The sequence below is a fragment of the Tupaia chinensis genome, unplaced genomic scaffold, assembly GCF_000334495.1.
Source record: "Tupaia chinensis unplaced genomic scaffold, TupChi_1.0 Scaffold000002_1, whole genome shotgun sequence".
Lineage (NCBI taxonomy): Eukaryota > Metazoa > Chordata > Mammalia > Scandentia > Tupaiidae > Tupaia > Tupaia belangeri.
This window is the reverse complement of record NW_006159428.1, coordinates 5,957,894-5,970,141: the sequence shown is the minus strand read 5'-3', so window position 1 is coordinate 5,970,141 and position 12,248 is coordinate 5,957,894. Positions and strand designations below refer to the sequence as shown.

Sequence of the window (12,248 nt, the reverse complement as noted above, 5' to 3'; positions counted from 1 at the left end):
GTAGATTCCATTTCTAATGTAAAAGTAAAAAGCTATTTTTTGTTTAAAAGAGTTGCAAAATTCACCAATAATATTTTTTACAATTTTTAAAAATTATTTTTTTAATTTTTATTTATTCATTCGTTTATTTTAATTTGACCAGAGAGAGACACAAAGTGAGAAAGAAAGCCACCAGGTTTGGGACTCCAATCGTGGTCTGTCATGTGGGAGTGTTCAGTGCTTTAACAACCTTGCCACTTGCTGGTCCCCATTTTTTTTTTTTTTTTTAGAGGTTTTTTGCCCTAGGGCTCATGTGCTTGTAGTGAAGAGGGGAGTGAGAGAGAGAGAGAGAGAGAGTGACAGACGCGGTGAGAGGGAAAGTGAGAAATCACCCCTCATGGAGGATGGCCACACTGCAATCCCTTCTCCTACATTTTCCCCCTGGGATCTTGAGCTCACAAGCACATGCACCCAGCATGATTCTCAAGCCTCTGAGTCTGGGACTCAAACTGAGATGGACCATGTGGGAGTCCAGTGACATAACCACTATGCTATCTGCTGGTTTTTGCTATAGGGCACGTGCGCTAACCAGACAGACAGAGAGAGACAGAGAGACAGAGAGAGACAGAGAGACAGAGAGACAGAAAGCGAGAAATCACCCCCCCAGGGGGGATGGCCATGCTGCAATCCCTTCTCCTCCATTCTCCTCTCAGGATCTTGGGCACACACACACACGCGCCCACGCGCTCACGCCCAACATGAGTTTTAAGCTACCGGGTCCAGGACACGAACTGCAGTCGACTACATGGGAGTCCAGTGACACAGCCATTACGCTAACTGCTGGTCCCACCCACCATGTTTTAATTCTAGCCTTGGTCACCACTAAGGCTTGGATAAATTTGAGATAGTGAGTTTCAAGAGTAAGGTTTATTTTTATCAAAGCAATGTATGCATGTAGCTTAAAATGTCAAACATACTAAATGACAAGAAACAAGCGTAGTTATCAGCTGCATCTTTTCTGTGTTTGGCTTTCCTGAAGCTATCACTCTCGCCTTCTTCAGCTGTGTTTACTGATACTTATCTCCAGGTATTTTGTTTCATTTTCTCCTAGAGGGCGTGTGCACTAGTCAGAGAGATACAGAGCGACAGAGAAGGAGGAGAGGAGAAAGCACCCACCATGAGGCATACTCAAACCTCAATCCCTTCTCTTCCACTCTCTTGTTTCAGGATTTTGGGCACACATGAACACATGCCTGGCATGTTTCTCAGGTAACTGGGTTTGGGACGAACCATGCAGTGGCCATGTGGGATGGGGCTGCCTTAAACACTAGGCCTTGGAGCCCGTCCTCTCCTTGTATTTTAAAAATTGAGATATAATTCACACACTACTTGGGGTTGGTGTCCCTGAGAAATGCATGTGTTGAGATTTAGTTGTGAAGATACTAAAAGGAAACTTAAGTATCTTCACTGCTTTGACAGGAAGGACCTTTGGGAGTGAGGAATGATTGGGGCAGGGGCCGTGATTGTCTCCTGGTGGGTTTAGAGAGAGAACGAGACCAGGGGACACCCATGGATGACAAGATCCAGGCATGCGCTCCTGTTTTCTCATGATGTGACACCTCCCCTGCATAACCTTGGGATGCCACCAACAGGAAAATCCTTACCAGTGTAGCCCCTGGATCTTGGGCCTCCAAAGTGAGCTGAATAAACCTCCATTCTCTTAAATTATAAATGGATTACTCTTGGGCTGGTAGCTGGCATGGTGACTGGGGGCACTGGACTCCCACATGACCAACCATGGTTTGAGTCTCAGACCTGGTGTCTTGCTTTCTCACTTTCTCTCTCTCTCTCTGTCCCTCTCTGGTCAAAGTGAAATAAATCGATAAGTCAAAGTTAAATAAAATTTTTCTTTTTTTTAGGTTAATTTTATTCATTCATTCATTCATTCATTTTTAATCTGACCAGAGAGAGACACAGAGAGAAAGAGAGGGAAAGTGAGGAAGCAAGTCACCAGGTCCAGGACTCGAACAGTGGTTGGCCATATGGGAGTGTCCAGTGCCTTAACCACCACGCCACCTGCTGGCCCCAATAAAATATTTTTTAAAACAAATAATAAACAGACTACTCTTTACCTGGTCATTCAGTGATCTGGTTTCCTTGATTCTCAAAGTATGTTACCTGGACCAGCAGCATCGGCATCACTGAGAATATTGTTCGAAATTTGGGCCAGCTCCTATGGTGTGGCAGTTGAGCTGGCTGGATCCCACATGGCCAACTGTGTGGTTCGAGTCTAGGATCACCACCAGCATGATAAAGACTCCACGTGTGTGTGTGCATGCCCCAAAATCCCGAAAGGAGGAGAAACACAGGAGAAGGGGTTACAGCGTGGCCAGGCCCCAGGGGAGTGTTTTCTCCTCTCTCTCTCCCTCTGTCCCTCCATCTCTCTCTGGCTAGCGCAAGTGCTCTCTAGCAAGAAAGAAAAGCAAAACAAAGAAATTCAAACATACTGAATCAGAACTTCTGTAGGTGAGGCTAGCATGTCGTAAGTTAATTTTGATCTGTGTCAAGATTAAAGGATCATGGGACCAGCAGTTAGCGTAAAGGCTATGTTGCTGAGCTCCCATGTAGTCGACCGCAGTTTGACTCCCGGACCCAGTGGTGTATACTCACGCCGGGCGTGTGCGTGCGTGCGTGCCCAGGATCCCGAGAGGAGAATGGAGGAGAAGGAATTGCGGCGTGGCCATCCCCCCTGGGGGGTGATTTCTCGCTTTCTCTCTCTATGTCTCTTTGGTGAGCGCACACTCGCCCTATAGCAAAAAAACCTCTCCAAAGACAAACAAACAAAAGATGAAAGGATCACTGCCCCAGGGCATTCTCCTTCTCCTTGTGGTAGAAACAAGGTCTCAGACCAGCCATGTTTCAGCCTGAGGAAGGAGGAAGAGCAAGGTGCACTTCTGGTCAGGAAAGGCCCCTCCGAGCGTAGTGGCACTTGGCTGCAGTGGCTGGACATGTGCTCCCTGCTGGACGTCCACATACCCAGTTAGGACTTAGTTGTCGTGGAAGACGGGGGCTGAATTTTGGTGGACAATGGGCCATTGGCCAGCGTGGGAGAAGGGTTTGGTGCATCCACCAGGTGTCTTTTACTTCTAATGAATTCCCCGTAGTCAGCCTTTTCCTGTTGTCCACACTCTGCCTGGTATTCCTGAGGCCTGGGTTTTTGGGGGGATGTCAGTTTCCCCGAAAAATAAACCTCCCATTTTCTTGGGCATCTGAGCAAAAGAGAGTTGCAAAACTACTTGTTGTGGGGGTCAAAATGAATCTAATGGCTCTTTTATATAGAGTTTTCTTTTTTTTTTTTTAAGAATTCTTCTATTTAACTTTATTATTATTATTATTTTACAATGTGATCAGAGAGAGACAGAGAAAGAGACAGAGGGAAAGTGAGAAAGCAAGCCACCAGTTCTAGGACTTGAACCACAGTCGGCCATGTGGGAGTCCAGCGCCTTTAACCACCACGCCACCTGCCAGCCTCTGTATAGAGTTTTCAATCAGTTCCTAAGTCGTAAGCCTAATGCCTTACCCACTCTAAAGCACTATCTGGGGCCTCTGTTCTGAGCTTTGCCAGGATTCTTTCTGAACAGTCAACTCGTTTTTAATCATTAGATAGGCTTCAGCTTCCTCAGCTCATTCAGTTTACATATTATCAATTTTGTTTCTTTTTAAAAAAGAATTATTATTATTTTTAAATTAGACCAGAGAGAGAGAGAGAGAGAAAGGAAGTGAGAAAGCAAGCTGCAAGGTCAGGGACTCAACCATGGTTGACCAAGCGGGAGTCTAGCATCTTAAACACCATGCCACCTGGTGGCCCCCTCAATTCTCTTAAATATTTGAAGTTGACTGTTGTTTCTTGTACTTGTTTTTATGGGCCTATGCCTTTTAAATTCTTTGACTTGATTATAATGGGATTTGGGAGGAATGAGAGATGAATGGATGCGTTCAGTGTGCCATTTTTAACCAGAAGTGCCAATTTAAAAAAACGTTTTCCATATGTCTTTCACATTTAGGAGTGAAGTTTATATGAGGAAAAGGAGCTTTCAAAGAAAAGGGAAAAGAAACCCTTCAGATTACACAGAGATGGCTAAAAGCACATAATAGACTCAATCACACTATTGTAAGCTTAAATAAGCAAATTCATTGAAATATGACTATGAAAAAGACACGTACTGAACACTGAACTAACACCTTGCTGTGGTTTGAGTGTTGCTTTCCCACAGACACCTGATCCTGTAACCTGACACCCAGTGTGGCGGGGGGCTGGGAAGTGGGGTCTAGAGGGAGGTGGGGTTTTGTTGTTTTGCTTTTGCCATGGGTGTGCAAGAGAGAAAGAAAACCTGACAAATTACCCTCCAGGAGAGATGGCCACACCACAATCCCTTCTTCTCTACTCTCCTCTTGGGATTTTGGGCATGCATGCATGCACACGCACCCAGTGTGATTCTCAAGCCACAGGATCTGGGACTGGAACTGTGAAGCTGACCATGTGGGACCCAGCACCTTAACTCCAGGAGGTGTCTGGGACATCAGGGGAAGATCCCTCATATATAGATTAGGTCCATCGTTTTTTTTTTTTTTTTTTCTTGGTTTAATAATTATTTATTTATTTATTTTTATTTGACCAGTGAGGGACAGAGAGAGAGAGAGAGAAAGTAAGAAAGCAAGCTGCCAGGTCCATGACCCAAATCGTGGTTGGTCATGTGGGAGTCCCGCACCCTTAACCACCACGCCACCTGCCAGCCCCAATTAAGGGCATCTTCATTTTCCCTGCTTACTTCCCATGTCAGTGGATTGCATCAAAAGCAAATTGGCCAGGACCGGCAGATGGCGAAATGGTTGCGTTGCTGGACTCCCACATGACTGACTACAGTTGAGTCCTGGACCTGGAGGCTTGAGACTCACGCCAGGTGCATATGTGTGCATGCACAGGATCCTGGGAGGAGAATGGAGGAGACAGGATTGTGGCATGTCCAACTCCCCTGGGGGATGATTTCTTGCTTCCTGTCTCTCCATTTCTCTGTGTCTCTCTGGGGAGTACATGAAACCTATAGCAAAAAGAAATCTCTAAAAAAACCAAACAAACAAAACGAAAGCAAATTGGCCACCCTCAGGTCTCTCTCTTTGCATGCACACACTGACCTTCCCCCCTCTTGTGTTGTGAAATGGCCATACCACAATCCCTTATCGTCCATCCTCCACTTGGGATCTTGGGCACACACACTCAGGCACCTGGCATGAGTTTTAAGTGGCCGGGTCCAGGACTTGAACAGCAGTCAACTACGTGAGAATCCAGCAAGGTAACCATTATGCAATTTGCTGGTCCTGAACTCACTGATTCTTAGGTGTGTTAAATCAAAGAAGCCTTTACTGACATAATATGTATCAGTGTCCAGTATGATGATTCCATGAAATGATGGTACATGATTTTCTGGATTAGTCCGATTTATGCTCGGGAATTTGAAAATTCGTAGCTCAAGAATGCCTTTGCCTGTCTTTAGACTGGTTTTGGCTTTGCATCCTGCTCTTAGAAGACCCAAAGATGATTTTGTCAGTATTCATTGAGCCTGCCACTGAAAGAAGTCCTAGGGAAATTGTTACCTCATAGGATCGAGAGGCCAGTATTTTCCTTTCTTTTGTTTATAAGAAGGAGCAGACAGACACTTATTCACTGGAAATAAGTGGAAAAGGGCATTAAGATGAGGGTGGAACAGGAAGGGCTAGGCCATTTCTGAGCTAAGGGTATTGACTAAGCCATCAGCTAGCGTAAGGGAAATGACTGACCTTGGCAGCCCCAAGATAATATGCTCAGATAATATACTTAGCTTTCGGCCATTCATTCACAAAAGTCCAGCCATGTCTTCATAAGTTCAGGCTTGCTAAGACAAAACACCTTAGACTGAGTATTTATAAAGAGGAGACATTTATTTCTTACAGTTCTGGAGGCTGGGAAGTCCAAGTTCAATACCAGCAGATTCAGTGTGCGGTGATGGCCTTTTTGCTATATCTTCACATAGCAGAAGAGTGGAAGGGCAAACGGAAAGGCAGCTTTCTGAAGCTTCTTTTTCTCTCTCTTGCCAGAGAGAGACAGAGAGAGGGAAAGTGAGAAATCACCCTCTGAATCGATGGCCACACCACAAATCCTTCTCCTCCATTCTCTTCTTGGGATTTAGGAAATGTCCACACATGTGCTCAATGTGATTTTCAAGCAGCTGAGTCTTGGACTTGAACTGAATTTGGCCAATTGGGAGTCTAGCTCCTTAACCATCATGCCACCTGTTGGCCATCGAGACATCTTTTTATAAATTTGAAAAAAAAAAAAAAAACCCATGGGTCACATGCCCTTGCTGGAGAGAAAGAGAGTAATGAAATACTCCCCATAGTACATGGTCATATCACAATCGCTTCTCCATTTCTCACTTCTTTTGAGATTTTGGGCACACCTGCACATGTACCTAGTGTGCATCTCAAGCTGCTGACTCTGGGACTCGGGCCATATGGTCAGCTGTATGAGATCCAGCCACCTCACCCACCGGGCCATGGCAGACCCTGAAGCCTTTTAGAACAGCATTAATTCCATTTATGAGAATTGAGTCTGCAGACCTAATCACCTCCTGAAAGGTTTCACATCTTTTTCTTAATTTTCTTTTTTCAGAGAGAATTTTGCTATAGGGCATGTGTGCTAACTGGAGAGACAGAAAGAGACAGAGAGACAGAAAGAAAGAAATAACCCCCCAGGGAGGATGCCCACACCGGAATCCCTTCTCCTCCATTCTCCTCTTGGGATTTTGGGCACACATACACGCCTGGTGTGAGTTTTAAGCCACCGGGTCCAGGACTGAAACCATGGTTAACTATGTGGGAGTCCAGTGACGTAACCATTACACCATCTGCTGGTCCCAGGTCTCATTTCTTAATACTATCACATTGGGTATTAGGTTCTGACTCATCAGTTTTGGAGATAAATATATTCAAACCATAGCAGACAAGTAGGGAAGGAAATCCAATAGTGCATCTTCTGCTCCCAATAATAACTCATAATAAAATAAGACAATTATAACACTGTATTATAACAGAAGTTTTATGAATGTGGCCTCTCTCGCTCTCTCATAGTGTATCTCATTGCACAGTGCTCACTTATTTTTTTTTTTTTTTAAACATTTTATTAGTTTTAATTATTTAACTTTATTTATTCATTCATTCATTTTTATTTTGACCAGAGAGACACAGAGAGAGAGAGAGATAGAGAAGGTGAGAAAGCAAGCCACCAGGTCCGGGATTTGAACCGTGGTCAGCCATGTGGGAGCATCCAGCACCTTAACCACCACGCCACCTGCTGGTCCCAATGCTCACTTATTTTCAGACCGTGGTTGACCACAGGTAACTTAAACCATGGAAAGCAACACCGTGGATAGGAGGAGAGCCTACTGCACCAGATAGGGAAAAGTTGTTTATCAGGTACAAGAAATGGTCTATGGGGCCAGTCCTATGGCCTAATGTTAAGGGAACTGGCTCCCACATGGCCAATTGCGCACTTTGAATCCCAGCCCCCATGTCTTGAAAAACACACTGGTGTATGTGCACATGTGCCCCCAATCCTGACATGGTAGAGAAATGGGGAGAAGGGATTGCAGTGTGACCACGCCCCATGAGGGATGATTTCTCCTTATCTCCCTTTCTCTGTCTCCCTCTCTGCTTTCTCTGCTGAACACACACACCTTGTGGGAAAAAGGAAAAGGAAAGAAGGAAAGAAAGAAAAAGAAAGAAAGAAAAATAAATGGTGTGTGTGTGTGTTTTGGAGGGCAATCGGCAGGATGGGGAGAATGGCAATACCAGGGACTTGGGCTGAAGCCACAGATAGGTAGACTGGCCACAGCTCCGTGACACAGACAGACAGCAGAGGATTTCTTAACTTACCAGCTGGCCTCACTATCCCGGCAGCTACCTACGGTGAATGAGTGAATGAACGAATGTCTCAAGCCTGCAAGTGATGTGGGGGCGGGGCTGGAGGAGGAAGGAACAGCCCTGTCACTGGGTGGCGAGCACTTTGACACGACCAGCCCAGCTGACCTTGTCTGACTGCTTTCTTTTGATTCCTCTCTTGGCCAATTCTCACCTCCCACTGGCATCATGGCCCACTTCCAACTGCAGCATGTCCCAGAAACAGAGCGTGATTAGATGTTACACATCGCCTGGTATTGCCGGGGAGTTTCCTCTGGCGTCCAGCTCAGCCCTTTATCGCTCCTGCTGCTGCAATTGCCTGCTGCCCTAATGTGCCCATTGCCCTGGAGGACGCTAGAAAAGCGAGTGAAGCCCTGTTCCTCTTAAGCATGGTTTTTGCCATCTCTGTTGTCCAGGTATTGTAACTGTCTTCAATGGTCAGCGAAGGTGTTGGATGAACCAAGTCAGCTGCTGTGATTGACTGATTCACGTAGATACAGGAAGGAAATGACCAAAGTTGCCTTTTTTTTTTTTTTTCTTTCTTTTTTTGGCGATGTTTTTTGCTATAGGACGCGTGCACTCTCACCAGAAAGACAGACAGAGACAGACAGAAAGTGAGAAATCACCTCCCAGGGGGGATGGCTGCAATCCCTTCTCCTCCATTTTCCTCTCAGGATCTTGGACACGCATGCACACCCGCCCGGCTTGAGTTTAAGACGCTGGGTCCTGGACTGGAACCGCGGTTGACTACATGACAGTCCAGTGACATAGCCATTACGCTAACTGCTGGTCCCAAAGTCGCCTTTATAGTAACGTGGGCACAATACAGTGAAAAGGTGTTTTCGAAGAAAGTGTGGAGTTTTATGTGTGACCCTTAAATCCTTGGACATGCCTTCCACGGAGAGGATCAGCTTCCTCCTCTTGAACCTATGCCCTGTGACTACGTGATTAATAGAATATGGCAGAATTCACAGCATTTTTGTGCCAGTTTCTGGGCCCAGGCCTTAATAAACTGGTGGCTTGTACCTCTCATTTCTTGGAACACAGCCACCACATTGCGAAGGAGCCAAATAGCTACAAAGAGAGGCCACAGGTAGGTGTTCTGGCTGGCAGCCCCAGTTGCCATGCCAGCTGATAACCAGCATTAGTCACAGGTTGGAGCAAGGGGCTCCATGATCTGGGCTCTCAGCTTTTGGGGTGCTCCAGCTGATACTACATGGAGCACAGACAAGATATTGGGCTCTGGCTGAACTAGATAAATGATTGTTTTGAACCACTAAATCTTGAGGAAATATTTTATATTTAGACTGTTCTTGCATTGCTAAGAAAAATACCTAGGACTGGGTGATTCATAAAGAAAACAAAAACTTATTGAGACCAGCAGTTGGTGTAATGGCTATGCTGCTGAATTCCCATGTTGTCAACTGTGGTTCGAGTCCTGGAGCCGGTGGCTTAAACTCATGCCGGGCGCGTGTGCATGTGTGCCCAAGATCCCAAGAGGAGAATGAAGGAGAAGGGATTGCGGTGTGGCCATCTTCTCTGGGTGGGGGGCGTGATTTCTCGCTTTCTGTCTCTCTCTGTCTTTCTGGTGAGTGCACACGCTCTATAGCAAAAAACCTCTCCAAAAGAAAGAAAGAAAATAAAGACTTATTTGTAAAAGTTATCACTCTGGTGGCTTGGAATTAGAAGCATTACAAACTGGCGGAGGGGGAATTTTCAGCAGAGCAGAATGTGTCTATATCCATGAGTTTCTTTCTCTTGTCCTGATCTCATCCTCTGCTTATAAACCACCAGGCTTCAGTCGTAAGTACCTCTCCCTAATGACCTTATCATACCCAAACTCTTTTTTTTTTCTTTTTTTGGAGAGATTTTTTTTGCTATAGGGCATGTGCGCTTGCGAGAGAGACAGAGAGACAGAAAGTGAGAAATCACCCCCTGGGAGGATGGCCACGCTGTAGTCCCTTCTCCTCCATTCTTCTCTCGGGATCTTGGGCACGTATACACATGTCCAGCATGAGTTTAAGCCACCGGGTCTGGGACTCAAACTGCAGTCAACTACATGGGAGTCCAGTGACATAGCCATCACGCTAACTGTTGGTCCCTCATACCCAAACTCTTATCATACCCTGGGACACCATGAAGGGATTAAGCTTCCACTTAACACCTTCACAGTACAATCAAATCCTCACAGGAATTTCTGGGGGACATCTAATCACTGCCCACTAAGATCAAATTTGAAAACATGATGTGGTGGAATAAACCATTATGCAAAGTATAACAATATTACCAATTAAGAATGCCATTGATAATTATCAGAGAGAGGAAACAAGAAGGTAGAAAAAGTTGGAATTTTCTTTTTTCCTTTATAAATGGTAAGGGGAAAAGAATGTTTTATGAAGTTAATAATAATGTCTTTTTTTTTTTTTTTTTGGAGAGGTTTTTGCTATATGGCGCATGCGCTCGCCAGACAGACAGAGAGAGACAGAGAAACAGAAAGCGAGAAATCACCCCCCAGGGGGGATGGCCACACCACAATCCCTTCTCCTCCATTCTCTTCTCGGGATCTTGGGCACGCACACACATGCGCCCGGTGTGAGTTTTAAGCCACCAGGCCCAGGACGGAACCGGTGTCGACTATGTGGGAGTCCAACGACATAGCCATTATGCTAACCGCTGGTCCCAATAATAATGTCTTTTGAAAAGGAGGATCATTAGGGAAAAGAAAGATGGAGATGTGATTGCTAAGATGATGCCTGTTAAAATAGCCACCGTTAAAAAGTGTTTAAAGATGGGGCCGGTAGGAGGTGTGGTGTTTAAGAGTGCTGGACAGTCGTGTCCTGGACCTGGTGGCTCTGGTCAAATTAAAATAAAATAAAATTAAATAAACTAATTCTTTAAAAAAGTGTTTGAAGAAGTCATTGAATCTTGCTTTTTAAAATAAATTTTTCATTTAACTTTGTTATTATTATTTTTTAATTTGACCAGAGAGAGACAGAGAGAGAAAGTGAGAAAACAAGCTGTGGGGTCTAGGATTCAAACTGCAGTCAGCCATGTGAGAATCCAGTGCTCTTAACCACCAAGTCACTGAATTTTGAAGAAGCAATGCCTGCCTTCGACCCTCCCCTTCCTCCTTTGGCAGTGTGCAGGGATGTCACACGTTTATTTAGACTGCAAGGAAATGTAAATAATTACAAACAAGGCACTTTTTTAGACCTTGTTGGGTATTTATGATTCAAAAAAATTAAGAGTATTTTATATCCATGAGAGAGCAAGCATTGCACGAGAGAGAAAAAGGCAGGCCCCTTGGGTAGGGTCTTCGCAAGCTAGGATTCCCTTTCTACTGAAGATTGTTTTCAAGTTCATCTGAGTATCCCAACCCGTGTTGGCCATGTGGCTTCCAACACTGTGGACGTTTGAATGGACTGCCTAGGTTGGGCCAGCTTTTGCTTTTAACCACCGCTTTTCCAGTTATAGAAAAAGAGAACTATTGGTTTTAGAGAATGACTGAGATCACAGGCCTGGTAGATACTTCTGTCAGATAACTGAACCTTGGGTATGATATGCAAATGGATACGTTTATGAAAACACACGGATTGATCTATTTCCAGACTTCTTTTAGTATCAGATTATTTTTGGTGCCATTCATTAAATGAAGTTTAGTTTTGTTGGGATTCACGGGGTTTAAGTTATCTGGACATAAGTAACCATCATAAAGGCGAATCGAGAAGTAATTTGAGGTTTTTTTTTTTTTTTGCAACCTACAATCTAAGGCACTGCTTTAAGATGGGCTCACTTCTGGTTCCACGGGTTTCTTTTACACGTGACCAAATAGGGTCTGTTTGGTCGGGAGGGATGTCTGGCACGCTGCCGGCCTCAGCGAGCAGGTGATCACGGCTCTGTAGTGTTTCTGGGCTGGAAGGAGAACTAGCCCCCTCCCCCAGTCTGGAAAGGTGCAGGATCCGCTAAACCGTGCGTCGCACAGCGGCGGCCGCAGCAGACGCGGGATGGTCGCGCGTCCCCAGCGCAGCAGAGGGGGCAGCCAGGGAGCCTGGGGCAGGTAAGCGCAGGGAACCCGGGCACGGGCAGCCGTCTGGAAAGAGCAGAGGGTCCGCGGGGCGAGGATGAAGTTGCCGAGCGCAGGTGGGGAAGGGGCCGCCCCAGGCCTACCCTCTGTGGCCGAGGAACAGGGAGCCGCGCCGGGGACGAGGGGACTGCGGACGGGCGCGCTCCCCGCGCTCTAACTCGCCCGGGCTCCCACGGCGCCGGGGCGCGGCCCT

General features: G+C 45.8%; 1 protein-coding gene across 4 annotated transcripts in view; it reads left to right on the top strand.

The window, feature by feature from the left end:
- The first annotated feature begins 11,961 nt into the window (after window positions 1-11,961).
- Window positions 11,962-12,248, top strand: part of STAU2 (staufen double-stranded RNA binding protein 2) — a 375,847-nt gene continuing 375,560 nt past the window's right edge. Inside the window, exon 1 of one of the 4 annotated variants that reach the window (XM_014589776.2) lies at window positions 11,962-12,028. The gene's annotated coding sequence lies outside the window, so the exon portion shown is untranslated. The remainder of the gene's footprint in view (window positions 12,029-12,248) is intronic. The other 3 variants (XM_014589796.2, XM_014589754.2, XM_014589817.2) reach the window with 3 other exon arrangements.